The 25229-nt window shown below is 32.0% G+C and overlaps 1 long non-coding RNA gene across 50 annotated transcripts in view; it reads right to left on the bottom strand.

The window, feature by feature from the left end:
- LOC126724197 (uncharacterized) overlaps positions 1-25229 on the bottom strand; it is a 116130-nt gene that overhangs the window by 81914 nt on the left and 8987 nt on the right. For 22 of the 50 annotated variants that reach the window (XR_007654740.1, XR_007654734.1, XR_007654713.1 and 19 more), the window contains one exon: positions 24552-25082. This is a non-coding gene — a long non-coding RNA (uncharacterized LOC126724197). Of the gene's footprint in view, positions 1-2120; positions 2617-2768; positions 2863-2937; positions 3032-4013; positions 4109-4224; positions 4343-4590; positions 4671-4763; positions 4859-4948; positions 5026-5157; positions 5220-6561; positions 6791-7485; positions 7680-7797; positions 7874-7975; positions 8059-8227; positions 8315-8439; positions 8557-24551; positions 25083-25229 lie in introns of those variants that run through there. The other 28 variants (XR_007654729.1, XR_007654727.1, XR_007654730.1 and 25 more) reach the window with 23 other exon arrangements.

The following is a 25229-nucleotide window of genomic DNA, read 5'->3' as shown; positions in this document are numbered from 1 at the left end:
CATTCATTATGGAAATTTAACCTTTGCGTTAATGTCTTGGCAAAACTTGGCTACTCCGGCTGGAAAGCTATGATTTTTGTATTCACTCTTGGGAGTTTTTGAACAATAGATTGTATCTTTAAAGTTTCTAAGAATCAATCTTAGTTACATAGATAAACAATGATCGGAGGAGTTTTTATTATTCATTTGTTGATTTTGTAGATTGTTTACGTTTTCAATTATAATCAAAATTTTATATGAATGGGATTAGCTATCTTTGCCATTTATTTTTATTCGTAAGTACTGTAATAAGTCATAATGGTTCAAATGGAAGATCCTTCTTCTTCTTTTCCCCTTTTTTTTTTTTTTTTTTTTTGGCAATCAAAGAAAGTAGCACATGACTTGCACATGCCACCACTACCCATGAGTATAAAAGAGTCTTATGACCATACTCAAATATATATCCTTTCTATCCCTCTTTTGTATGCAACTTTAAAATGGTATTTTTTTTAACCCAAAATAAAAACTTAAAAATGATATGATTATTAATTATAAAATTAAATATTGAAAAGAAAAAGATCTTTTCAAAATATCAAATATCTTGACAAGACAACTAATAATTGTCAGTGATACTATGCTTGTCCTTGTAAGGGGAATCGAAGTTAGAATTCCCCCTACCTTTATTGTTGTAGCTATCAATTTATATATTAAAAAATTATATACTTTAATTTTAAATTATTAAGTGACGAATTTGACTGAATAAGATAATATTGGACATAGATATTAGGGACTTCTTCCTATAATGCCATATGCATACCAATTAACATCATATTCTCTGTTTTAAATTTTATCCCTTTTTTTTGTACTTGATATCATTTTGTTTTCAACTATTTAATAAAAATTTCTTTCATAAATAGAAGGGTTTGAGAATTGAGGACACTAAAACCTACTTTCTTTGCAATAGTATAGATCTAGTATCATTTTGACATTTTCAACAAATTATTTTGGATTTTAGTGTCTAATGTAATATGAATCCATTTTTTTATAATTTAATATGAATCTAAATAAATCTAACTAATAAGTCTAGTAACACAACTTTTTCCACAACTTAATGAAGTGACACCATGTGAGTGGTGAAAATAAAAGTAATACTTGTAGTGAGTCCATATAAAAATGATTGTCCACCAATCACAACCTTCTACTTCAACAAGTCGTAGAAAAAATAATGTCCATGGCAAAATTGCAATCTACACATCTATATGGATTTAGATTTGGTTTCAAATGCTTTTTTTTTTTCTTTAATAGATATAATAACATGTTCACAAATAAGATTGACATCATGTCTAATTTTTTCTTTTTTATCTGAGTATGGTCGATGCTCGATTTAAGTAGAACCTTCAAATTACTCATCTGCTTCAATCTTCACTGTGAGTTTTTTTTTTCACTATTACACGATTTTCTGCTTTTCAAATTATCAAAACTACTCATTAGTGCTCTCCTACTTCAATGTGATGTTTAAATGAGCTTTTCCTTTCAATCAATGTAATCTCAGCTTTACATGGAGGTGTGTATCATCATTATGGCCAACACACATACATGCATGAGTTACCCAATCAAGATCTGACATGCCGTGAAGCTTTGAAGCTTAGGTTTTCTTTTTCTTTTTGGCTCTCATTTACAGCCAAAATTCCACAGTTAAAGAGAGTGTGTGTATGATTGAAGCCTGCCGTTACGGCAGGATCACTGTGACTAACGGAAAGAACCTTTGTTGATGAACCTATGATTAAGAATAGCCTGGGACCTAGTGACTGAAAAACAGGCCCAGCCCACTTTGAGTGGGCTTGGAAAGAGTGGCGATTTTATGAGACCAACTATACTGATTTGCTGTGAACTTCTTGGTTTTTTAAGTAAACAAGTGTTATTCTTGCTTTCTATCCCTTCTTATTTGCAACTTTAGAATGGTAGGAATTTTTCTACGGATATATAAGGATCTTTTTCACATATTATATAAAATTCAAGTTACGAGTGATCCTCAAAAAAATATAAAAGAAGGACAAAGTTATGATTTATGAGTAATCCATGAGTTTTAATTAGCTCAATGGTTTAAATCTATTATTATCATTATCATTGAGAGAGCATCATAGATTCAAATAAGTTTCTAGATATGTAGAATTTCTTTCCAAAGTTTTCATCCCCATAAGAAAAATAAATAAATAAAACCTCCAAACATTAATTGGTATACAAGTACAAAGAGCTCCCCAGTTACAATTGCAAGAGGAATCTAATAAGTTGGTCCGCCAAAACCTCCCACAAAATTGGCCACCCAAATTATAAATTTTGAAGTGAAGTACATATACTTGATTGTCTAGTTGGCAATAGTAATCAACAAGTTGAGAATTATGATTTCAGCATCCCGGTTGGACTAACTAGATCTACTCAATTGTCCTCATTTCTCTACCAAAACAGTTGAAGGTGACTAGCACTTCTCCCAAGGGACTAATATGACCAGTCCACATCATTATGGGATTTTAAACATATTCATTGTGATAGTTAGATTCAAGACTTTGTTTCCTTAGTGCTGTATAGTCACCATTTGACAACCCTTCCATGGGCAACTACAGAATAATGCTTGACATCCTAAGGAACAAAAAGAAAGGAGATAAAGAAATATGTTAGTCTTCACATATCTACGCATATGGTTACGTGTGAAAGCAACTTTTCACCCCAGAATGTGAGACAAAATACTTCTCTCAGATACTTCAAAATAAAAAAGGAATGTCGAAATTTACCACAAACAAACATGTAGGCTCAAGTCTCACAGATTAGGGGTTATGACATAGGTTGCATTCTTAGTGGAACTGTGATCTGTAGAGGAAACAATAGCTAAAATATCATGTTCAGTACTAACCGATTTCCACAGACTTTTATATCATTTTTCTAAAAAATCTTACAGCTTACCTCTATTTGCCTCTCTATTAAACCCAAAACAATGGCTCACCTTAAGACATTTAAGGCAAATATGCTGCAAAATGAGGATAGAGGCTCTTACCATCTTAACAACAAACATAATGCAGCAGTCATCAACAAGGAAGAAAAGAAATAAATCAATAGGAAAAGCATGAGATAATCTATGGCTATGCTGACCAGAATAATAGCAGCTAAACAGAACCATTCTAATAAGTGAACAACTCCAGTAAACATATATGCAGAGGATAAAACTCTTGCTTAAGACAAAATAATGGAAAGTTCAAAAGAGTAAGGTCAGGGGTGAGAAGGGAAAAAGAGTGAACTATTAAACACAATTATATAACAAAGGGAGTAGTAGAGTAGATAGAGTGGAAAGTAAAAGGACGAAATTGTATTATGGTGTTTTCCCTCTTCTTATTAGATATTGTTGTTAAGCAGAAATACACATTTCAGCATTGCATTTATGAATTTTTTTTCCTGCCTTCTTCAAGGAAGTATGAAACAGAACTACTTGAATCTGAAAATCAATATTAAAAAAGAGTACATTTTGCTCTAAAGACAAAGTATTTGTGATTTAAAAATACTACAAGCCTAGCTAGCAGTAGCAAGGAGAACTTTACCAGAATAATTATCATGGATTATATCAAGATTTAAAATGTGTAAAATTTGTGAATATCAAGATCTAGGGCCAAAAAAAAAAAAAAATGTAAAAAATAAATTGTGAAAACTATACACAAAGTTGACCTTCAGTCAAGTAGTTAAAACCATATATGAGACAATGGACAACCTAGCCTTCAGAAATTTTGAAGGCATTCACTCATACTTCAAGTGGTAAGAATCTAAAATCTAGGAAGGGCATAACATCCGACTAAATACAAGGAAAAATTCATATGACCCTAGAACATAAGAATTCTCAACAACAAAACCCCCACCAGCGAGGGGCAAGGGAGGGAAGTTGAGCTCTTCCAAAGTTATGTTTCTTACAGTTGAATTTAATTTCAATTGTTGTGAGGAATATGAAAGTACCATACTAGCTTTTATTTTAATCCAAATGCATGTTCGCATACCTTCTGAAAACTTGCTTGTAAAGAGCATATGGTTCGACAAAGCTCTGGTCGCCATATCTTCCATGATGAACAACTTCACCAAGCGGCTTTATCACCTATGAAGGAGATCCCAAGATTGTCCAATAAGAACAAAAATTAATAGGAAAATTCAGGTAAGAAAACAAGGAATTTCATCTAAATGGAAGTCATCAAGGGACATAATCTTTCTCACCCTAATTATAGTCCCTTAAGGAAAATGCTCCCTTTCCCTTTTCTCTAAAATACACAGATATGGATCATCTTCACATTTCACAGTTACTTCAAATAGGACACAGTGACCTCCATCCACACTGCAAAACAGAACGAATATTATTGGGGAACTAATCCTAGAACGTGAAACATACACCTAGCATCTGCACAAAAGGGAATCCATTGCATATGTATAAAAGTTTTTGGTTAATGTAAGTGATTGTGACTCTCATATATGCAATTGCCCATGGCTTGGAATATTGTACCATCCTTATCAACCTTAAGAAGAATTGAAAGACTACTTCAAGGATGAGCAAAATGATGCTAATGTAGAGATAACAACACTTACGGAAGAGGTTCTTTGTTGTGGAATTCTCAAAAGTCATCAATGGAGCAAGCATAAATTTGCCCTGCACTTGAAATTGACAACTGAAAAACAAATATATAACTTTTAAGACCTCTGCAGATTGTGTTCCACACTCATTCTTTTAAATGTAAGATTAAATGGGATTAGTCGCCTACTTGTACACAACAACGAGCTCCAGACAGCAAAAAAAGAGAAAACAACAAAATTAAGAGTTCACCTGTTAAAAAATATTATTGTTACAAAAATAATTCTGCAAGAAAAGTTTTGAGAAGGCAAAACTGTTTGTTACAAAAATTATCATAAATATGAAACTAAATTAAGAAAGTGAGAGGCGCATTACTCAATCTATTGAAAGTTGATGCTTGATTTGTGTAGAACCATCTTTGAAAATCCTTTTGGTTTCAATGCCACACCCCTCTGTTTATATACCCAAAAAAAAAAAAAATTCAATAAAATGGTGCTCTTGAAAGAGAACAACTTAAAGAGAGCACAACTGATCAAGATGTGGTTCAATAAATATATGAGGTAGAGGTCGAAGGATTTAAGAACCTGTGCAGCTAATGGGGTGAGATCCTTCTGGACTTGGTTAGAATATTTGGGGCACCAGCAATCTTTTGATCCATTATTTGAGAAAGAGAAATTGGCAAAGTATTCATCACACATTTTAGAAATACAAAATTTCCACATGATTTGTGCAAATTAATTAAATTTCCACGTGATTTTTGCTGTTCTTGATCTTTCTTGCCAATTAAATGAAGCATAAAGTTAAGTTATCCCTAGAATTTTGCGACTTTAAACTCTAAAGCATACTGGTGCTTTTGATGCACACTAAGCTATAGAAAATAAAATTGAGAAGGAAAAAAAAAAGAGTTATTCTGTGAAATCTTCTCAAGGACTACATACAAGGTGAAAATTAGTGACCGTTTTTCAGTAAAATATTAAGGATAGCTAACATGGATAATAGCTCCAAGCTATTTCTCTGAGCATTTTATTCAGGATTCACCCCCTTGAACAATTGTAACTCAAGGTCAAGAAGTGCCAGACATCACTTGGTCTATATATTGCATAATATGGAAACGAAATGCAAACACCTATCAACTAAGTATGAGATACAATTCTGTAGAAAAGAAGAAAATGAAAAGGCATGGAGATATCAGATGCAGAATAAAAGTACAATAGAAGAGAGTGGAATCCAGACATGAAATGGAATATATATCACTGCCTTGGTAAAGGATTTTAGTATGCATATGAAGAATAGTATCAATACTTGAGCCTTATAGTTTATGTCGCAATTCATTTCACAAATGAAATGATGTAGTTAGAATTTTATTATATTTTTAAAAAAATACCCTTAAAGAGATAAATAAAGAGGGGGAAAAAAGGAACAAAATTACATTTGATAATTTGTGAAGGGTGCAGCTTAATTAGTATACTACAGAATCATATGTATATTTCTTCAGTAAAAAGATGTTAATCTCATGGCACTAGTACCTTTCCTTTGAATTGATTAATATTTAGTGGTCCTTAATTTTAGCATTCAGATCACAAAAAAGGTTGACATACAGAACTAGTCTAAAATGCATAATTGCACACACAATATGGATCTTTAAATATTCAAACAGCAACATCTTTAAAAAAAAGTATAAAAAATTAGAAACAACTTCCACTCATTTTTGTAAGAAAACGCATGTCTTTAGTATTATAAAAGAGTATACTTCAAGGTAAGTTCTAAAGAGTGGGACTGTATCAAGCTACCCCTCCCTTGGTGAGATTACTACTACATAATAACCCTTAAATATTTAAAAACCCCAAAAACATACAGAACCGGCCAATTAAACCATTAATTTATTAAATGTGTGCACAATGTATTTAATTCACCATTCTAAATGATCTACAAGAAAATTTTTCATCTGATAAGTTAAGAATAGTTCAAAGGCTAGAATTACTCCTTACCTCTGCATTGCTTTGCAGTGAATTACTCCATCTTTGGGATATTTAATCAAACTGCTTCTCTTACCAGTCATGTCTCAACCATCCTTACTCGTTCTACCTCTCTATGGCTTAAAAGTTCCATGTATACTTTCCCCCATACTCGTGTGGGGGCCCTGCATGTTGGTCTCCTCTTCTTTGGATTGATTAATGAAAAGAACATGCGCAATGTTGCCCAATATTCAAAAAGAGTCTGCACAACAAAAATTAAAAGAACCAAAGGGGCTTTAGGAGGTAGACAAGTAGACAAAACACCAACCTCAAAGAAAATGAAAAGTTCCTAAGTTTGGATGCTGCTTTGAGCATTAATAACCCACCATAGAACAATACATAAGGAAGCAAAAAAAACGAGGGTATTTTGAAATCTGTTAGATAATTTACCATTAGATTTGTGCATGTCCAGACACACTAGACTAAATAAACCAACTAGACTCTATCTCATTTTATACTTTTGACTTAAATGAATTCTCCAGAAACATTTGAAAAATGAACAAACTATTCAGCTTTATTCACTCAACCCATAAATTACATAATTCATTAGTTGTTTACCAATTACCCAATGACATTGTGCAAGTCAATTTCTAGTCTACATAATATCTTGTTTTAAGCATATATATAAAGAAAATAATTGGCCAAACAGAATCCATTTAATAAGATAATTCCTGCATTGTTAGATGGCACGGTAGACACTCCCCTCAAGTAGTAAAAGTTTCTCTATTTCTGCAATTGTCAGCGAAGCAACCAAGTACATCACCATTGAGTCAATTGTAGGTACAAAGATATAAACTCTATCTGTTCTGCGCAACAGCAGGCCTTTGAACATACAGATAGGAAATAAAACAGAATGAGATCTCCCTAAATTTTAAAAAAAAGAGAGAAGATGATTACCATTGAGTCCACTACTTATTACAGGATTTCAGGGCCAGAAAGTTTTGAACAGGGCAGGTTCTTGAATTCTGTCTCAATTGTCAAAATTCAAGAAGAAAGGGCCATGGCTTTAGCAGAGAGAAAAAGTTCCAAATTACCAACCAATGGAAAAACCAAATGTTCTTAAATTTGGGTTTCGTTTTGAGCAGAACAACCTATTATATAAAAATGGACACGGTAAGAAAAATAAGAGCATCCTCTAATCTTAATTGGTATTCAAGCAAAACCTTAATCAGTAATTTTCAATTGAGTAACAGATAAAAATTCAATCACCTTTGAATTTGTGCGTGAATGAACAAATTAGACTCATTCAGTCATTCTCTCATTCTTCTCTGACTTCAAAGTCAGTCTTCACATCAGCGATTCAACATGTGAGGAAGCAAATAAAGTATTAGTAAGCAAATATATGCTGGAAACCTTTATACCCAAAAAAAAAAAAAAAATTAACAACCAAAATACTGGTTTAGTAAGCTAATTCCAGCCATGCTAGCTGCCTGGTGAAGTGCTCCCAAGTTCTAAGAATTTGCTATGATTCTACAATTATGAACAAGCAACCATATACAAGTTTAGATGAAAAGATATAAATCATTATGATAAAAGAATAAATGATAGAACAGTTGTCCTTTTTTATTCTCCTAATAAATTGAAGAAATCATGCATCTTATTGATGATTTGGTGGGAAAAAAGGGAAACAAATGATTACCACTGAGTTATTGACCAGTCGTACAATTGCAGTTTTTGAATAGGGTCCAAATTTTGCACCCAAGCTTGTTCTTTGCCTCAGTTGGTTCTGCATCAGAAATCAAATGACTAAGAAGTTCTCCAAGATATGATAAACCTCAAAATTTCATCAAGAAGAAGGACATCTGTATATGATTGTCCATGAAAAATTGGAATTAAAAGATAGACACATACCTGAATCAATTGTTTTCAGCAGATTCCAACAATCCACTTGCAATTCTGGGACATGCAGCACAATTGCAAGGCCTGAAAGTTTTGAAAAAGGTCTGCATTATAAGTTCTGCATGAAAACTGAAAAGTCCAATGCCTGATAAGTTCTCCAAGATATATCAAAACAAGAATATTGGTGTTGGTTTCTTCATTAAAAGTCAAATACCTGAATTGGTTAAAGATGCCATCAGATTCCAACTTCTATCCAATATTCTCTCCTACTCATGTTCATTTGGACTCCACTGATTAAAAAACAACAGATGTTCTGCAGCCTCAAGTCTACAGGGACTTCACAACCAAATGCAGCAAGGACTATGGCTTTAGGAGGCAGAGAAAGTGAGAAAATAACAAGCACTTGAAAAACCAAAAGTTCTTAAACTTGAATGCAGCTCTATAATTAACAACCTATTATTCAAAAAAGGGGGGAGAGTAAGAAAAATGAGGGATCTTCAAGTCTTAGTTAGTATTCAAGTAATTAAAAAATTAATTAGTAATTTTTATTGGCAGTAATATATATAATAAAATATTCAATCCAATCTAACAATGAATTGTACACGACTAAACAGATTAGACCCTTCTCTAGTAGTTGGATACACTGTATTATTTACACACATGATGGAAGTGTTATGAATTGTTTGCTTTAACACAAGAACCAAAAAATAAAGTACATGAAGTGTGCAACTATGCATTGAAAAATTAGAACTCTTCCATTTCTGGAAGAATTTTTTTTTAAAAAAAAAAGAGCGATGCTCACATATCTTACATTCACCCAGCAAATACTATATTGGTAGAGCGTCCTTTAGGGACAGCAGTTGTGACTAGGAAGGTTGCAGGATTAAAGAAAGGCTGTAAGGGGCTGTTGGAGGTAGAGGAAGAGCCAAAAATCACTAGGAAACCAAAAAAGTTATGGTTGTGTGATGCTCTGACAATTAGAAATCTAAAATATAAAAACAGATTAAGAAGAAAGAAAATTGAAAGCACCAAAGGTTTTGTTCAAATACACAACTTAGATAAATATTTTCTCTAGATTTGTGAATGTCTACATTGGTAGACCTCAATCTTTGTTCTGCCTTTGACTAAAACAATGTCTCCAAAATAAAAAATTAAAAAAAAAAAAAAAAAAAAAATCTGAGAAAAGAATGAATTCATTCAGCAATTATCCCATCAAAAACAGTAATTAAACCATTAGTTATTTTTTATAGATCAATAGTTCAAATGACCAAAAAAAAAAGGGGGAGAGTGAACCAATAAAATACCTGAAAAACAAGCTAATTCCCCCTCTGGAAGTGAACAAACCAACTCCGATTCTAAATCAGATTCTGCAATAATTAAGAAGCAACCATGCACTTAGGTACAAAGATATGAATTAAAAGAAAGAAAGAAAAAAGGGATGGATTACATTATCCTAGTTTTTCTTGTTCAAATAACTTTGTGAACAAACCCACTCCGATTCTAACTCAGACTCTGCAATAATTAAGCAGCAACCATACACACATCATATTATCAACATGCTCTTAGGTACAAAGATATAAATTATTAGAATTAAAAGAAATATATATATATATATATTTTTTTTAAAAGGGATGGATTACATTATCCTAATTTTTCTTGTTCAATTAACAGTTTATAGACAAGAAAAAGAAAAAAGATTGAAAAGAATGAAGTTGAATAGTTTTAGAAGTTGTTCAAAATAAAAAAAGCAGTAGTTGAATTTGAATTTGGGATTATAAAAGATAGATGCATACCTGAATAAATTGTTTTTTCTTGTTGGATTATTTGGGACAATCTTCACTGTTTCCTTCGTGTAGCCGTAAGAGGGGACAACCACCAATAATTGGATTTTTCAGAGAGGGGGGAATCAGGGGTATGGAAGTCAGGTTAGGGCATTCGGAAATATATAATTTCTCAAGAGAAGGAGGAAATGATGGAAGTAAGAGATGGTGTGGCTCATTATCATCATCTGAATTCCTCCACCATCCCTTCAGTTTTGGGCAATAAGATATCCGAAGGGAAGATAAGGATGGGAAGAATGGTGTTTTTGAAGAAGAAGAAGAAGAAGAAGAAGAGGAAGCACCCAACACGTTACTAACACTGTCTTCATCTGAAATGTATTCAAGTGCTTCCATTACCCTAATATAGACAACCTTGAGAAAAGGGAGTTGATTTAACGGTGGGAGGTGCTGCAATCTCCTATTTCCCGCTAATTCAAAATGAACAAGATTAGTGAGAGAAGAGACCCAACTTGGAATTCTCACACCCATATAATACCTCAATTGCAACCCTTTAAGATTTAGATGTGGCTGGAGCCCTTCCAGTGACATGTCATCATAACATTCAGTTTCTCCATCATCCGGCAGTGGATCCCACACTAATGTCAGCTCTTGAAGAAGTTGTTTCTGCTTCATATTTGTGGCTTTACATTCCACCATGTCATCTTCTCCATGTCCCAATTTTGAAATGAATAGACTGCCTCCCAAATTGCTCAGCTCCTTCAATTCACTTAGCCCACCACCAGACTCAGCCTGTTTTTTCTTATACCAACCATACGAGCTAGCCTTGGAACCCCCTTGCCTCACGACGAACCTCGTTAGTATCTCAAGAGAAGTAAGATGCCCAAGTCCAAGGGGCATATGCGTCAATTTGCCACATAAACTAACGTCTAAATGCCTAAGATTGACCAACTTCTTAAGGCCTCGCGGTAACTCTTTAAGTGAGTGACAACTGTTAAGATTTAGCGTTAACAAATTTAGCAGCTTGGTAATGGAATTAGGGAGAAATTTAATATCAAAATTTTTAGAAAGATCAAGATATTTTAAATGTTTTAATTCCCCAATTGAATGTGGCACTACATGTAGATTTAATTCACTTAAATCTAATGTTCGTAAATAATTGAGATTTGAAACAAGTGCATTGCAATTTAAGTTCCTCAATTTCCCCCCTACACTAGCCATAAGAATTGTTCGTATCTTCATTCCTTTGACCTTAAAAATTGAAAGTTTCCTTGATGAATATTCAAGATCAAATGATACATGACGAACTTTTTTACCATTATACTCCCCACTCGAGGTTAGCATGGTACTCTCCATCCCTGCCACAAAAGCTGCAAGATCATGCATGAGATCATGCATTTTGCAATATGATATAATGTCGCATTCATCTTTTTGTACATCTTGAAAAAAACACCTCCGAAGTAATACCATAAAGTACTCTCGCCCTACATCCTCAACACGTTGCTCTGAATTTGATAACTTAATAAAACCTTGTGCTGCCCAAAGATTAATCAATGTTGTTACATCAATCTTGTAATCTTTTGGAAACAATCTACAATAAGCAAAACATTGTTTTAAGTACGATGGCAGATGATTATAACTCAACTTAAGCGTTGATAAAATAACATTTTCTTCTTCTTGAGTTATTTTTGAGAGTTCATAATCTTTGAAGGATCGCCACTCATTTTCTGTAGCTTTGGTGCATAGCAAGCTTGCTATCGTCCTTATGGCGAGAGGTACCCCACCACACTTCCTCATAATCTCCCTACCCAAACTTTCAAAGGTGTCATTCTTTGGCAGTTGACCATTTTCAAATGCTACTTTCATAAACAAACTCCAAGCCTTTTCTTCAGGTAGGCCTCTTAGAGCATGCCATGAAGTTGCCCCTATTATCCTCGCTACATTTTCTGAGCGTGTGGTCACTATTATCCTACTTCCCCTTGCACCACCCACTAGCAAATTTCTCAAGAGGAGCCATTTATTACTCTCCTCATTCCACAAATCATCCAAGACAATCAAGTATTTTTTTCCATTAAGCTTTTCTCGAAGCTGAGTTTGCAGCATCTCAAAGCTTTCTTTAAGTCTCTCATCTGTCAACTGTTCTAAAATTTTTTTAACAATCCGTTGTACATCAAAGACATCAGAGATACAAACCCAAAGTTTTATCTCATATTTTGTTTGGACATTTTTATCATTGTATACCAGTTGAGCTAGTGTTGTCTTGCCCAATCCTCCGAAACCAACAATTGGAATGATAGAAATATTCTCTACAACACTGTCATCAAAAAGACGTTCCATAATCTCTTTCTTATCATCCTCTCTCCCAATAACTTCATCTTCGAGTACAAAAGAATAAGTTTCTCTGTCCCCCCTATTCATGACTTGCGGCTCAACCGAGCTTTGACTAAAGTGAAAAGCCTCCTTATCTTTTGCAATGGCATTTAGTTTCTCCCTAATTGCCTTTATTTCATGACCCATCTTAGGACTAAAAGCAAGCGGGTTTGAACTTGAAGAGAAAAGGCGTACCTTCTTTGGCATCACTTTGCGGCGCATAACTTCGGTGGAGAAATCATCCAGCAAATCATCAGCATCATGGAGGACATCTTTGAGCTTACTGAGCCAGTCTTTGATCTGATGGCCATGAGAACTCTGCTTTTCTGCATCCAGAAGCACAGCACGGATTGTGGAGACTGTGTTGGTTAGATTTTCAATCTCGGTTTCAACACTAGAGGCCAGTTTGACCTCTTCAACAATGACAGAGCCCAGCAGTTGAAGGACGTTCCCTGCAAGATGGAACAAAGCTCCTTCCGCCATAGTTTTTTCTTTCTTTCAGGAATTGTAGATGGGTTTGTGGAGTAAGGAAAGTGATAAGAGATAGCTGTGGTAATGGCTTGCTTATAACGGTGGTAGCATCAACAAGTGCGGAACAGCTAGCCTCAATAATTATGCCCAAAGAAAATGTTGTTTTTTATTCTAAAACTTTAGACTGCTTTTTCTTCCTTTTTCTCTTTTCTGTTTGATGGTGTCCTGTCAGTATTTATCATTTACAAAGTGTGAGTCTGAACGCAGTTAGAATTTTAGTGTGAAACAACATTTCTAAATTCCAAAAGCATAATTGTAGTTAAAACCATTTTAGAAAATTTATTTTATGGGAAATTAAAACTTTTATCATTTAAATGAATAGAGCTATTTTTCTTTTTATCAGAAATGAATCAAGCTGTTGAGTGCAGCTCAAACTTAAGCTTATTATCAACGGTTAAACAGAGTTCAATATAATAACATGTTCATGAATAAAATTAACATCATGCTCGATTTTTTCTTTTTTATTAGAATATGATGCTTGATTTTAAGTATATATTTATGTATATGAGTTACTCGAAAAAACAAAATATTTATGTATAAGCAAACATAAAAACTCTACTTAAATATATTTAAGATTTAATTGTGTAAATTAAGTTTGCAAACAAGTTTATATGGTTGAACAAAATTCTTTTAGCCATTTTTTATAAACTACTAATTTGGAAAGTAGTTATTTTGTAAGTAAAAAAATGATAATGGTGGTGGACTCAAATGATAACTAGTAAGAAATTGTATGTACCAAAGATAGAATTAATTTTGCTTTTTAGAAGGACAACAATACTAAGGTTTTGAAAGATATCAAGAATCTCTATACCCAACTAAGGTGGGGACGCAGTTAGCAACTGTAGCAAGCAATAGTGTGAAACAACATTTCTAAATTCCAAAAGCACTGGAGACTAAAATAAAAAAAGTTAAAACTTGTTGGATTTAAATGAATCAACCAAACTTTTCTTTTTATCAGAAATGAATCAAGTCGTTGAGTCCAGCTCAAACTTGAGTTTATGATCAGCAACTGTTAAATATGGCTCAAATATAATAACTTGTTCATAAATAAAATTAGCATCATGTTAGATTTTTTTTTTTCCTTTTTTATTAGAGTATGATGCTAGATTTAAGTATATATTTATGTATATAGATTTCTCAAAAATAAAAAACAAATATTTATGTTTATACATGCATTAAAATCTTCTTAAATATATTTAAGATTTAAAAAATGGTTATTTGTAAGTAAAAAAATGATAGCTCAAATAATAGCTATTAGTTAGTAAGAAATTGTGTACACCAAATAGAGAATATTTGATTTTAACTGGACAACAGAACGAAGATAGGTGTGGATGTGTGTCTTGCTTAGAATAGCGATATCGATTAATAGTAATCCAAGAGGATAATCTTGTTGGGCACTTTCCTAGTAATTGTCCTTTTACTAATTATGACCAAAGAATTTTTTTTTTTTTTTTTATTCTAAAACTTTAGACTTCTTTTTCTACCTTTTTCTCTTTTCCCTTTGATGGTGCCCTGTCAATATTAATCATTTACAAAGTTTGAGTGTGAACATAGTTAGTAGCAAGCAAACATTTCTAAATTCCAAAAGCACTGGCGGCTATAAAAAAAAAAAGTAAAAACTTTTTTTTATAATTTTTTTTATGGGAAGTTAAAACTTTTAGGATTTAAATGAATAGAGCTATTTTTCTTTTTATGAATCAAGCTGGTGAGTGCAACTCAAACTTAAGCTTACTTTCATTACTTCAACAGAGTTCAAATATAATAACATGTTAAGCACTTTCCTAGTAATTGTCCTTTTAATTGTGGTAGCAATAGCATTACACAAACAAATGAGCAATTATACGTGGTCAGGTCAGCATTAACAAAGTGCGGAACCAAGAATTCCACCACAGCTAGCCTCAATAATTATGACCAAAGAAAATGTTGTTTTTATTCTAAACTTTAGACGGCTTTTTCTACCTTTTTTCTTTTACCTTTGACGGTGTCTTGTCAGTAAAGGTATTAGGATCTATTTGGATAGAATTTATTTTGCTAAAATTAAAAACTGAAAACACTATAGTAAAATAATTTTTAAATGTATGAATAGTATCATGGGACCTATTTTTAATGAAAAAGTTTCTAAAAAGTTAAATTTGTAGGTCCATAAACAGTATACGGATACATTGTTCATGGAAGACTTGGTCAAAAGTTGTTGTTACTGTTTATGAACAGTACATAAACAGTAACCGCTGTTGGGAAAACCCGTGCCAAAAAAAAAGAAAAAACACATGAAACTAAACGCAAGAAAACGCAACATGAATCCAAACCCCACCTTAATCATTTACAAAGTGTGAGTGTGAACGCAGCAGCATCAAGCAATAATGGAACAACATTTCTAAATTCCAAAAGCACTGGCGGCTAAAAAGAAAAGTTAAAACTTTTTTTATAATTTTTGTAGTACTTCTAGGATTTAAATGAATAGAGCCATCTTTCTTTTTATCATAAATTAATCAAAGCTGTTGAGTCCAGCTCAAACTTAACCTTATTTTAATCACTTAAAACAGAGTTCAAATATAATAACAGGTTCATAATAACATTATGCTTGATTTTTTCTTTTTTATCAAAGTAGGACGTTTGATTTAAGTATATATTTATGTATATAGGTTTCTCAATAAAACAAGTATTTATGTATATACATGCATAAAATCAACTTAAATATATTTAAGATTTAATTGAATAAGTGTATAAACAAATTCATAAGGTCTCACAAAACTCTTTTAGCCATTTTTATAAATGGTTGATTTGGAGAGTGATTATTTGTAAGTAAAAAATTGAAGATATTAGTGGGCTCAAATGATAACTAGTAAAAAATTGAATGCATCAAAGATAGATTATTTGCTTTTAGCACGATAACAATACTAAGGTTTTGAAAGATAATGAGAATATTTTTACTATCCAATCTATTAAATAACACAGCATCGTATTGTTGCTAATTTTCTACAGAATTGCTTCTTCCACATTCAATCTTTCCCCATCAATTAATTCCTACACCACATGTAATTGTTCTAATTCCACAGTTACGAAGAGAGAGTGTCTAAGTACAATTGAAGAGCCTTTGTTCTAATTTCTTGTGTTTGTTTGGGAACTCTTGTTCTTGAGAATATAAATTAATAAATAAATTACAATTCATCATTTATAGAACAATAATTTATACAAGCCTCATCACATGTGCTTTGCGCATGCAATGTGGCCTTTTTTTTTGTAGGTTTTTTTTTTTTAAAGGAACTTGTGGTAGTTTTTTAGAACATTGGGTAGGTTTTTTTATTATTATTATTTTTTTATTTTATAGGAACATAGGGTAGTTTTGGTTGTGTACATGGGGAAGTGAGAAGTTTTATAGAAAATGGGGTAGTTTTATAAACATGGGTAGGTTTTTTGTTTTTTATTTTTGTCAATTTATTGTTTTAACCCCATTTCTTATGTTTCAAGAATAATGATAAGTTAATTAAATTAGGGGTATTTTTGATAGTAAAAAAATGCTTTAACTAACTTTCCGAATCCTTTTAATATATAGAGATAATTATATTTCCCTAAATTTTTATTTACAATTTATTTAGTTTTTTGTTGAAATTGTGTTAAAATATAATTGTACTTTGAAAAAGTAAGAAAAAAGTGAGGTTTTAAATAATTATACATAAAGGAAAATTATTGTATACTCCATCTCACAAAAGGAAGGGTCCCACCCACCATAGGATCCACCCATCCGTGCCAAGGAGGGAGCATACTCTCAGAGTATGCAATAGCAACTGGTAAATAAAAGTTAAAAAACAAAAACACTAGCTTATAAAAACTGTACCAAAACACACGCAACCCTCTTAGAGAATATAGAATAATAGATTCAAATCTTGCCAACTTAGAAAAGAAAAGAGGAAGGATTCTAGAGAGTAGATATGATAGAAGCAATTGTCATTAATGTCAAGTCCTCGAAAGAAAGTGAAATTTTGAGGTGAAAGGAATAAAGGTGGTTTAATTCAGTTTATTCTATACAAATCACTTAAGACTCCCTTCTTTTCTTATGTACTTTGAATTTAATTGCAATTATGCCTCCTCTTTTTCTTTTTCTTTTTTCATAATAAAAAAAGTTGTGGTCAAAGTTATCTTTTCAATTTAATTAGACACTCTCAAGTTATTAATTTATTAATGTCATTTGTAGTGATATATTTTACTGATTTTTTTTAATTAAAAAAAATTGGTTTCCTAGCTTGTCAAAAATTATAGTACCATACTTCATAGCATTCATAAATATTCATTTTAGATATGATTTATTTTATCTTTTTATATATAAATTGATCTTCTTATTACAATGCATATGCTTAAGATTAATTATTGAATATTTAAAATGAATATAATTTTTTATAATTAAGAGAATATACTAGTTTTTTAGAAGAAAGAGATGGCTTGTTAGAAAAGGAAAATACATGACTTTATAATTCTCTTTGTTAATAGTAAAGATACGGAGGTTTTGTGTCAAAGGTTGTTGACATTGTTTCCAAATCATCATAACTGTTATCAAATAAGTAGTGACAAAGTCAAGAATTTTTATTTGGGATTCACAATTATTATAGTGATAAACAAATTAAAATAAGCTAAAAACATATTCATGCACTACCATATATGTGTGTGGGTGTAAATACAAATTTTTATTTTTTGAAGCCAAAAATCTTAATTTCTTAATATTAAAATTAGTTATAACTCATAAATATATTGTATACAAAATTATTGACTTTGATATATATCTTTTCCTAATACAAGGTTAGTGAACGTAATGTTTTGTAAGTTTTTAAACAAATATCATTATAACTATGTAACTCAAGTAATATAATTTAAATTATAATTTATTTATTAATTATCAACATATATTTGTGAAGGAACACAAAATTTTAGTCATTGTAACTTGTAAATAAGTTCAAAAAATTGTTTGATAATAAAATAAATCAAGCTTAAACATGTAATTTAGTTTGTTGAAAAACTCAAACTCGACTTGTTCTCGTAATAAAATTAAATAAATAATTTTGAAAATTCAATACTTCGTTTATAGCAGTAAGTTTATTTAGAGGAGTGCCCTGGCTTTATTCAACCCTTTTTGATGCTTCTAGTGCAATAATAAATTGTTCTATCGCTTTTTATTCTTTTTTTTTTTTTTTAAATCGATCATTTTTTCTCTCTTTAATTTTAAATATGGTGCCTCTTGGCTTGTATTGGTAAAGAATGGTGAAGAATATTAAGAAAAATAACCACAAAAAAAAAAAAAAAAAAAAAAAAAAAAGATTTAGAGAAAAGTTTCTCTACACCAATATTTAACCATCATGATGGTTACATATTGGTGTAGAGAAACTTTTCTACATGACTTATCAATACCCACTCACATACAGTTTTAACTTTTAACTATATGACTTATTTCACTGTCATGTGATCTGTTTAACTCACTTGATAAATTATATAGTTTTTTTTTTTAGGGGAAAAATAAATTATATAGTTAAATATGTGTGGGTAATCGATTGATTGTTATTTATTAGTTTTAAGCCGGAAAACTTGGTTAAAAAAAATGTTGGCCTAAGAGATATTATCCATAATGAAAATTGAAAAGGGTGACGTGTTGCTATGCTTAGAAATTTGAATGATAACTCAACATTTAGAATTTTTATCCTAGTAATAATTAGTTAAGCAATAATAATTTTTAAAGCTAAATTACAAAGTATATCCTCTAACTTTGGGGATAGACTTAGGTCTAGTTGCATTGGACTTGATGGGATGTTGCCACATGGCAATTCCTAGAAACATGGCTACATCCTATCAGGCCCAATGTATTGGACACTAGACTCAAAACAAATCCCTAACTTTGATATATTTTCAATTTAATCATATAAATTTTTTCCCATTTTAGTCATTTTACTTTATCTTATTTTCAATGTACTTCTTTATGCTAGTTCTATCTAATACGTACCATTAAGTCTATCAAAATGACAAAAACAAGTGCACCTAATGATTTTATCATCACATTTTAGGGTGTTGGGTCACATTAAACTACTAGTTAAGTTATTTATTTATTAAATTTTGCTATTTTGTAATGTATCTTTATCGAGTGCCTCCTTAACAAAAGCCAAAAAAAGAAAGAAAATGATAACAATATTTTTAAAAAAATTATATATATAATTTTTTTTTCTCTAAAAGGGTTTGGTTGGAGTTGGCTTATATCCGATATTGGGTCACTGAATTTGGGGCCTTATGGGCTGACACTGACTGATTTGAGCTCAGATATTGGGCCAGGCCAGACCATCGATTAACCATGGTGCTCTACCTCCATTGTATGAGTATGAGTAATGCTATTCCTTCTCTCTAGCTCTCTGCCATTTCTTCCGTCGATTCCAGATTGGAGAGCATTCATTGCTTTCTTTGAGGTTTTGCTTGAAATTCTTCGGACAAATCAACATGGTAAGCCTTCTTATTTTGTTCTGTCGATTCCAGTTGAAATTGCATACAACTATTTGTTTTTTTCTTCCCTTAAATTGTTTTTGGTTTACCATTTGATTTTTATTATTTTCCCAAATTTCATACATGGGTACGGCATAGTTGTTAACAATTTGTAAAATTTTCATCACTGTATTGTTTAAGATTTCCATTAATCTCCACCCATTTGTTTAAAATTGTTAGATGTAAACTCTGATTTCTATGTTTATCTTTGCTTTATTTACTTTTTAAAAAAAGCCTAATCAATATCCTTTGTGGAATGCTAAAGTCGCCCAGTTCAACTATCATTACCCGGGTTGAGGTTTTGAGTGTTAACACTTAAACCCTTGTGATAAAGTTAATTGTGTAAACATTAAAACCTTCTGGGGAGGGGAAAGTAGCTTGAGGAGGAATTTGATGTTATTACTCCCATTTTCATTGTTTGCTTCAATACCTTCAAGCTAGCTCCATCCAACTGTAGCCCTTCCTTGAGAAATATGTGTTAAAAATAGGTTTTTTTTTTTTTTTTTTTCATTGAGCAAGGGCAAAACCTTGAAGATTACAGCCAACTCAAAGAGAAATCACTTTCTTTTGCAAGAGACTTCTTTGTTACAAAACCTAACTCAAATGTTAAATGGCTAAATCTCAAAAACCTTTCTTTTTACTCGGGGGAAATTAAAGAAACTTTCCTTTTTAGTCAAAATATGTTGAAGCTCCATAACCACAAGGTGATGATTAACATGGCTTGCATTCTCAAAGCTACTAAGGCCGAAGTAGGCAGATATATCACTCATGCAATGCCTTCTTTCTTCCATTCTAGTGAAGTAGGAAGTAAATGCAATAGCGATAATACTGGTTCATTATATGGGTCCTAGTCCATCAAAGATGAGTGAGCGAGGTCAATATCACGTTGTAATACTTCGTACAAACTACAAAGGCATATAACAATAACAAAGCTACTACTAGTTGATATAGCAAAGCTACATTGGCAGAAACGTATTCTTGGCTCAAGAGACTAAAGAATTATAACAAAACCTCTTTGATCCCAAGATGTGCAATTGAAATATCCTAAAAAATGAAGGCACAAGACAAACTATAATGGGTCTAGGGAATTAAACACTCATTGCAATTGGTATTCCCGAATCCTTTTCAAAGATTGATGGTAGAGTGAATAGCTTCCCATCAAATTATTGTTGCCTTAATGGTTTTTTGAGCAGCTAATTTGAAAGGATTAAAATGGACTAAAGAAGGGAAATCAAGTCCCTATTCTTGTTTATGCAAGTAATGGAAGTATTAAAATTGTTCTGGGTGTTTAATGCTGAATTTATCCTGTTATGCTTTGTTAATAACTACAATGCAGTTCATAGCTGCTAATTTTGAATCATGTTTTGGCCAAGGTTTATTTCTGGTCTAGGTTTCAAGCTAATCTGAGTCTTGCATGCTAACCTCCCAATCAGATTATTTAGAAGTGCCTTTGATCGTTGAAAGATCACTTGAAGAATGTAAAGCATCGATTGGGAAAATTTAAGAACTAGTTCTATCAGTAACGTTTGTCCATATGGTATTGTAACAAATCAATTAGAAATAATCGAGATCGAGCCAACGATAGAGCGAATCAATTCTATGCATGTTCCAACATTATCAAGTCAAAAGAGTTACTTTAACAGCATTTTGGCATACGTACATAAGTTATAACTTATAAGCAAATCCAGATAGCAAAAAAAGAACCCAATAAATTGATACACCTAAAAACATTACTCAAAGTTGGACACCCAAATCATAAAATTGAAAGAAGAAATGAAATGTTCGATAAGTCGACTGTGCAGCACACATACATGTGCAACATTCCTGATGAAATGAATGAATAGATCTGTTAAAATGTCCTCATTTTTTTGGTGCAGCCTTAATTGGAAGATGAGTGACTGAGACTTATTGAAGGAGAAATATAACCGTTCCACATCATTGTAATGTGACCTTAACCATCTTTGATATATTGTGATAGCTCAATTAATAGCAAATTGCACATCCTTATAATGGCTAATACTGATTAATATCTCTAACAACTAATAAGAAAGGAGTGAAACATGTTTTCTTCAAATCAAGAGTAAATATACGATGGTGTATTTGTGCAAATCCAAACGAGAAATAGTTTATGAACCCTATCTATCTTCATTTATTTTTAGGAGCTAAGCAACTGGGTAAGTAAAAAAGGAGGCCCAGCCCAGCGATGTGTGAGAGCAATGGGGCCCAATGGGTTGTTATCTTTTTGTTCTACGGGTTTTGAAAGAGTGGTGATTTGATGGGACCATCTGCATTGTCTTGTTGTGCACCTAACTTTTCTCTCTCTTCTTCTTCTTTTTATTTATTTATTATTATTTTTATATAGCTATACAGTTACACCCAAATTTATGCTCTTTCCGTCCCTTTTACCCAAAGAAAGAACTTGCTAATAATTCTTAATTTGAGTAAAAGATACAAATTCAATCCAATCCAATCAAACATTCAAGTTTTGAATGTATGAAGTAAAAAAAAATAAAAATAAAAAGTTAGACACTTTCTTCTACTTTAAATAGTCAGTGTTTCACACCAACATGTGAGGAAACAAACAAATATTTGCCTTTAATAAACATATGTTGGGAACTTTTATAACCACCAAAATACCAACATACTAAGCTAAATTCTCTGTTGTATTAGTTGTCCAGTCATGTCCTCCCTTCAAAATTCTACCAAATTTGTTATAATTCTGCAATTATTTAGAAGCAACCATATATGTCATATTTCATCAACTCAAGTTCTGATACAACAATATAAATTATTAGAATAAAATACAAATGAAAGAATTTACATTTTATACTTTTTTGCTCTCCTAATAATTTGAAGAAATCATGCATGTGATTAAAGTTTTGACGGGAAAACAAAAGTAAAGGGAATTGTTTTTTTTTTTTTTTTTTTAATTTAATATATATATATTTACCATTGAGTCCATGACTATACTTGCCTTCAATGTCTAACCATTGGAAAATTATATGCAATATGGTAAACCCTAATCAAGAAATTTTAAAAAACAATTCGTTTTCAAGATTATCCACATTAAACGTATGGTAGCACATTGAACTAGAAACAGGGCCAGGCTAATGACATCGTTTCAATCCTATGCATGTTAATTCTCAAATCAAAAAAAGATAATTAAACCAAATTAGAATTTGAAAATTTGCACTTTTATGCTTGGCGCCATGCAACCCTAACTGGACTAGTTCTACCTCTAAAGTTAGACACTGAACATAATGCACATAACTTATTTAATACAAATTAGCAATATTCTGCAAATTCCATTTGTATTAACCAGAAACAGGACACATCATTAGTAATAATATGTTACATTAGATGGAACATTCCACAAGCAAACACTCACTAAATTAAAAATAATAATAATAATAGAATTAAAAGTAAAAATATAACGTAACTATATTTAAAAAAAGAACAAGAAATAGAAAACTCAAAATATAACATTAATTGGCATATTAGTATAGACTTGCTTAAAATTCTTGTGTTTGTAGACATGTATAATTTTTTTTTTTTTTTTTTTCATAAAGAATTCCCTCGCGGCATAAAAAATAACACAAAATATTAATTAGTATACAAATATAGAAAACACCTTATAAATAATAATCAAATTTACACAAAATAGCAAAGAGCCCAATAACTAATCCGTGGAAATGTCACACTAGTCTAGACACCCATATAATAATATTTGGAGAAGAAATGAAACTTTTGATAGTCTAATCGACAGCAACATTAACCATTTGAGAATTACGAACTCAACATCCTGAATTAAATGATTAGATCCATTCAATTGTGTTCATTCTCTTTGGCAAGGGTCCAGATTAGGTCTAGTACTTTCAGTATATTGGATCTGGTCGGATGATGATACGTGTCCAAAAATGGACACGTGTAACAATCTCAATGGGTCTAATGCCACTGGACACTGAAGCCAGACCTCCCCCCTTTGGCAACTATTGAAGATGAATAAAACTTTTCCAAAATTATAATGATGACTAGATCCAAATCATTAGGTGATAGCTATATAGTAATATAAAAAAGCTAAAGTGTAACATTTATTATTGTTACGCTCTTGAGCCACATCAACGTAGTAGTTTGGTTCATTCAATCCACTTAGATCCTTTTAGGTCCATTCGATCTACTTCAACCAATTTCGGTCCACTTTGCTCTATTTGGTTTATATATAAAAAGATAAGTTACACCAAAGTTTGGAGGGCTGTTCAAAACACCCCACCCACCAAGGAAAATTTACTATTGGCATCGACAATGTGCTGAAAATGGGTTGTGTAGTTGTGTGCAACAATGAGACAGTCCTACCCTCCCACATTGTGGCAATGTTCTCCATCAAGGGGAGGATAGGTGGTTGGTCCAATAAAAGTATACAAAAGACGGCAAAATACCCAGAAATATTTTTAAACGGTATTTGAAAATGAGGTTGGGAACTGCAACCAAGAAGAGTTGGAGAGGATTGTTTTTCACTTGTTCCTGCATGGCAGCTTTGGTAGTTGATACCATTGAAACACACTTACACATGGGGTTAGTGAAGTGCTAACATCTACCATTCTATAGGATGCAACCAAATTCCATGAGGAATACAAAGCTCATTCCTTGACAACAACCTAGATACATGGTCATTCTAAAGAAAATGGGTTCCAGCGCAATCTGACAGGCCCTAGCTTAATTTTTGACAAAACTGTATTCTATAGAAAGATCAGTTACCCCAAATTTTGCTTTCTATTGTTATGTCAGATGTCCAATAAAACTATGGGATAAAATGAAATTATGCAATATTTCAAACATATTTAGATGGATGGATTGCAAGAAACATCATTGGCAAGATGTTCCACCAACTGGAACAGGTAAAAGCTCAAAGAATTTGAAAAACAAATACCAAAAACAGAGTAAAAATGATTGATTTACTTAAATTTCTTAGACTTGTAGACATGTAGAATTTCTTTCCAATGTTTCCATCCCCGCAAGGAAAAAAAAATATTCAAAACATTAATTGGCAATGGCATATAAGTACAAAGAGCATCCTAGTTATAATGCAAAAGGAACCCAATAAGCTGATCCACCAAAACCTCACACAAACTTGGCCACCCAAATCATAAAATGTGAAGAAGTAAAATACTTGATAGACTAGTTGGCAACAATATTCAACAAGTTGAGAACAACAATTTCCGCATTTCAGTTGAAATCACAGATCTACTCAATTGTCTTCATTTTTCTGCCAAAATTGTTAAAGATGACAAATACTTCTCCAAATGGACAAATATGACCAGTCCACATCATTATGTGATCTTAAACATCTTCTTTGTGATAGATAGATTCATGACTGATGTAATTTCCCTTTTCTTGCTTAGTGCTGTATAGTCTCCATTTGATAACCATTCAATGAGGAACTACACGGCCATATAATGGCGGACATCCCTAGGGAACAATAAGAAAGGAGAGAGAGAAATATGTTAATCGTCAAATACCTACAGATATGGTTATGCATGAAAGCAACTATTCACCCTCAAATGTGAGGCATAATAATTAAAAAATATCTAATGAAAATCCCAGACTTAAAAATAT

The sequence above is a fragment of the Quercus robur genome, chromosome 4 (assembly GCF_932294415.1).
Source record: "Quercus robur chromosome 4, dhQueRobu3.1, whole genome shotgun sequence".
In the NCBI taxonomy this organism is placed as follows: domain Eukaryota; kingdom Viridiplantae; phylum Streptophyta; class Magnoliopsida; order Fagales; family Fagaceae; genus Quercus; species Quercus robur.
Note: the sequence above shows the minus strand (reverse complement) of the source record. Positions and strands in the feature narration are given on the sequence as shown.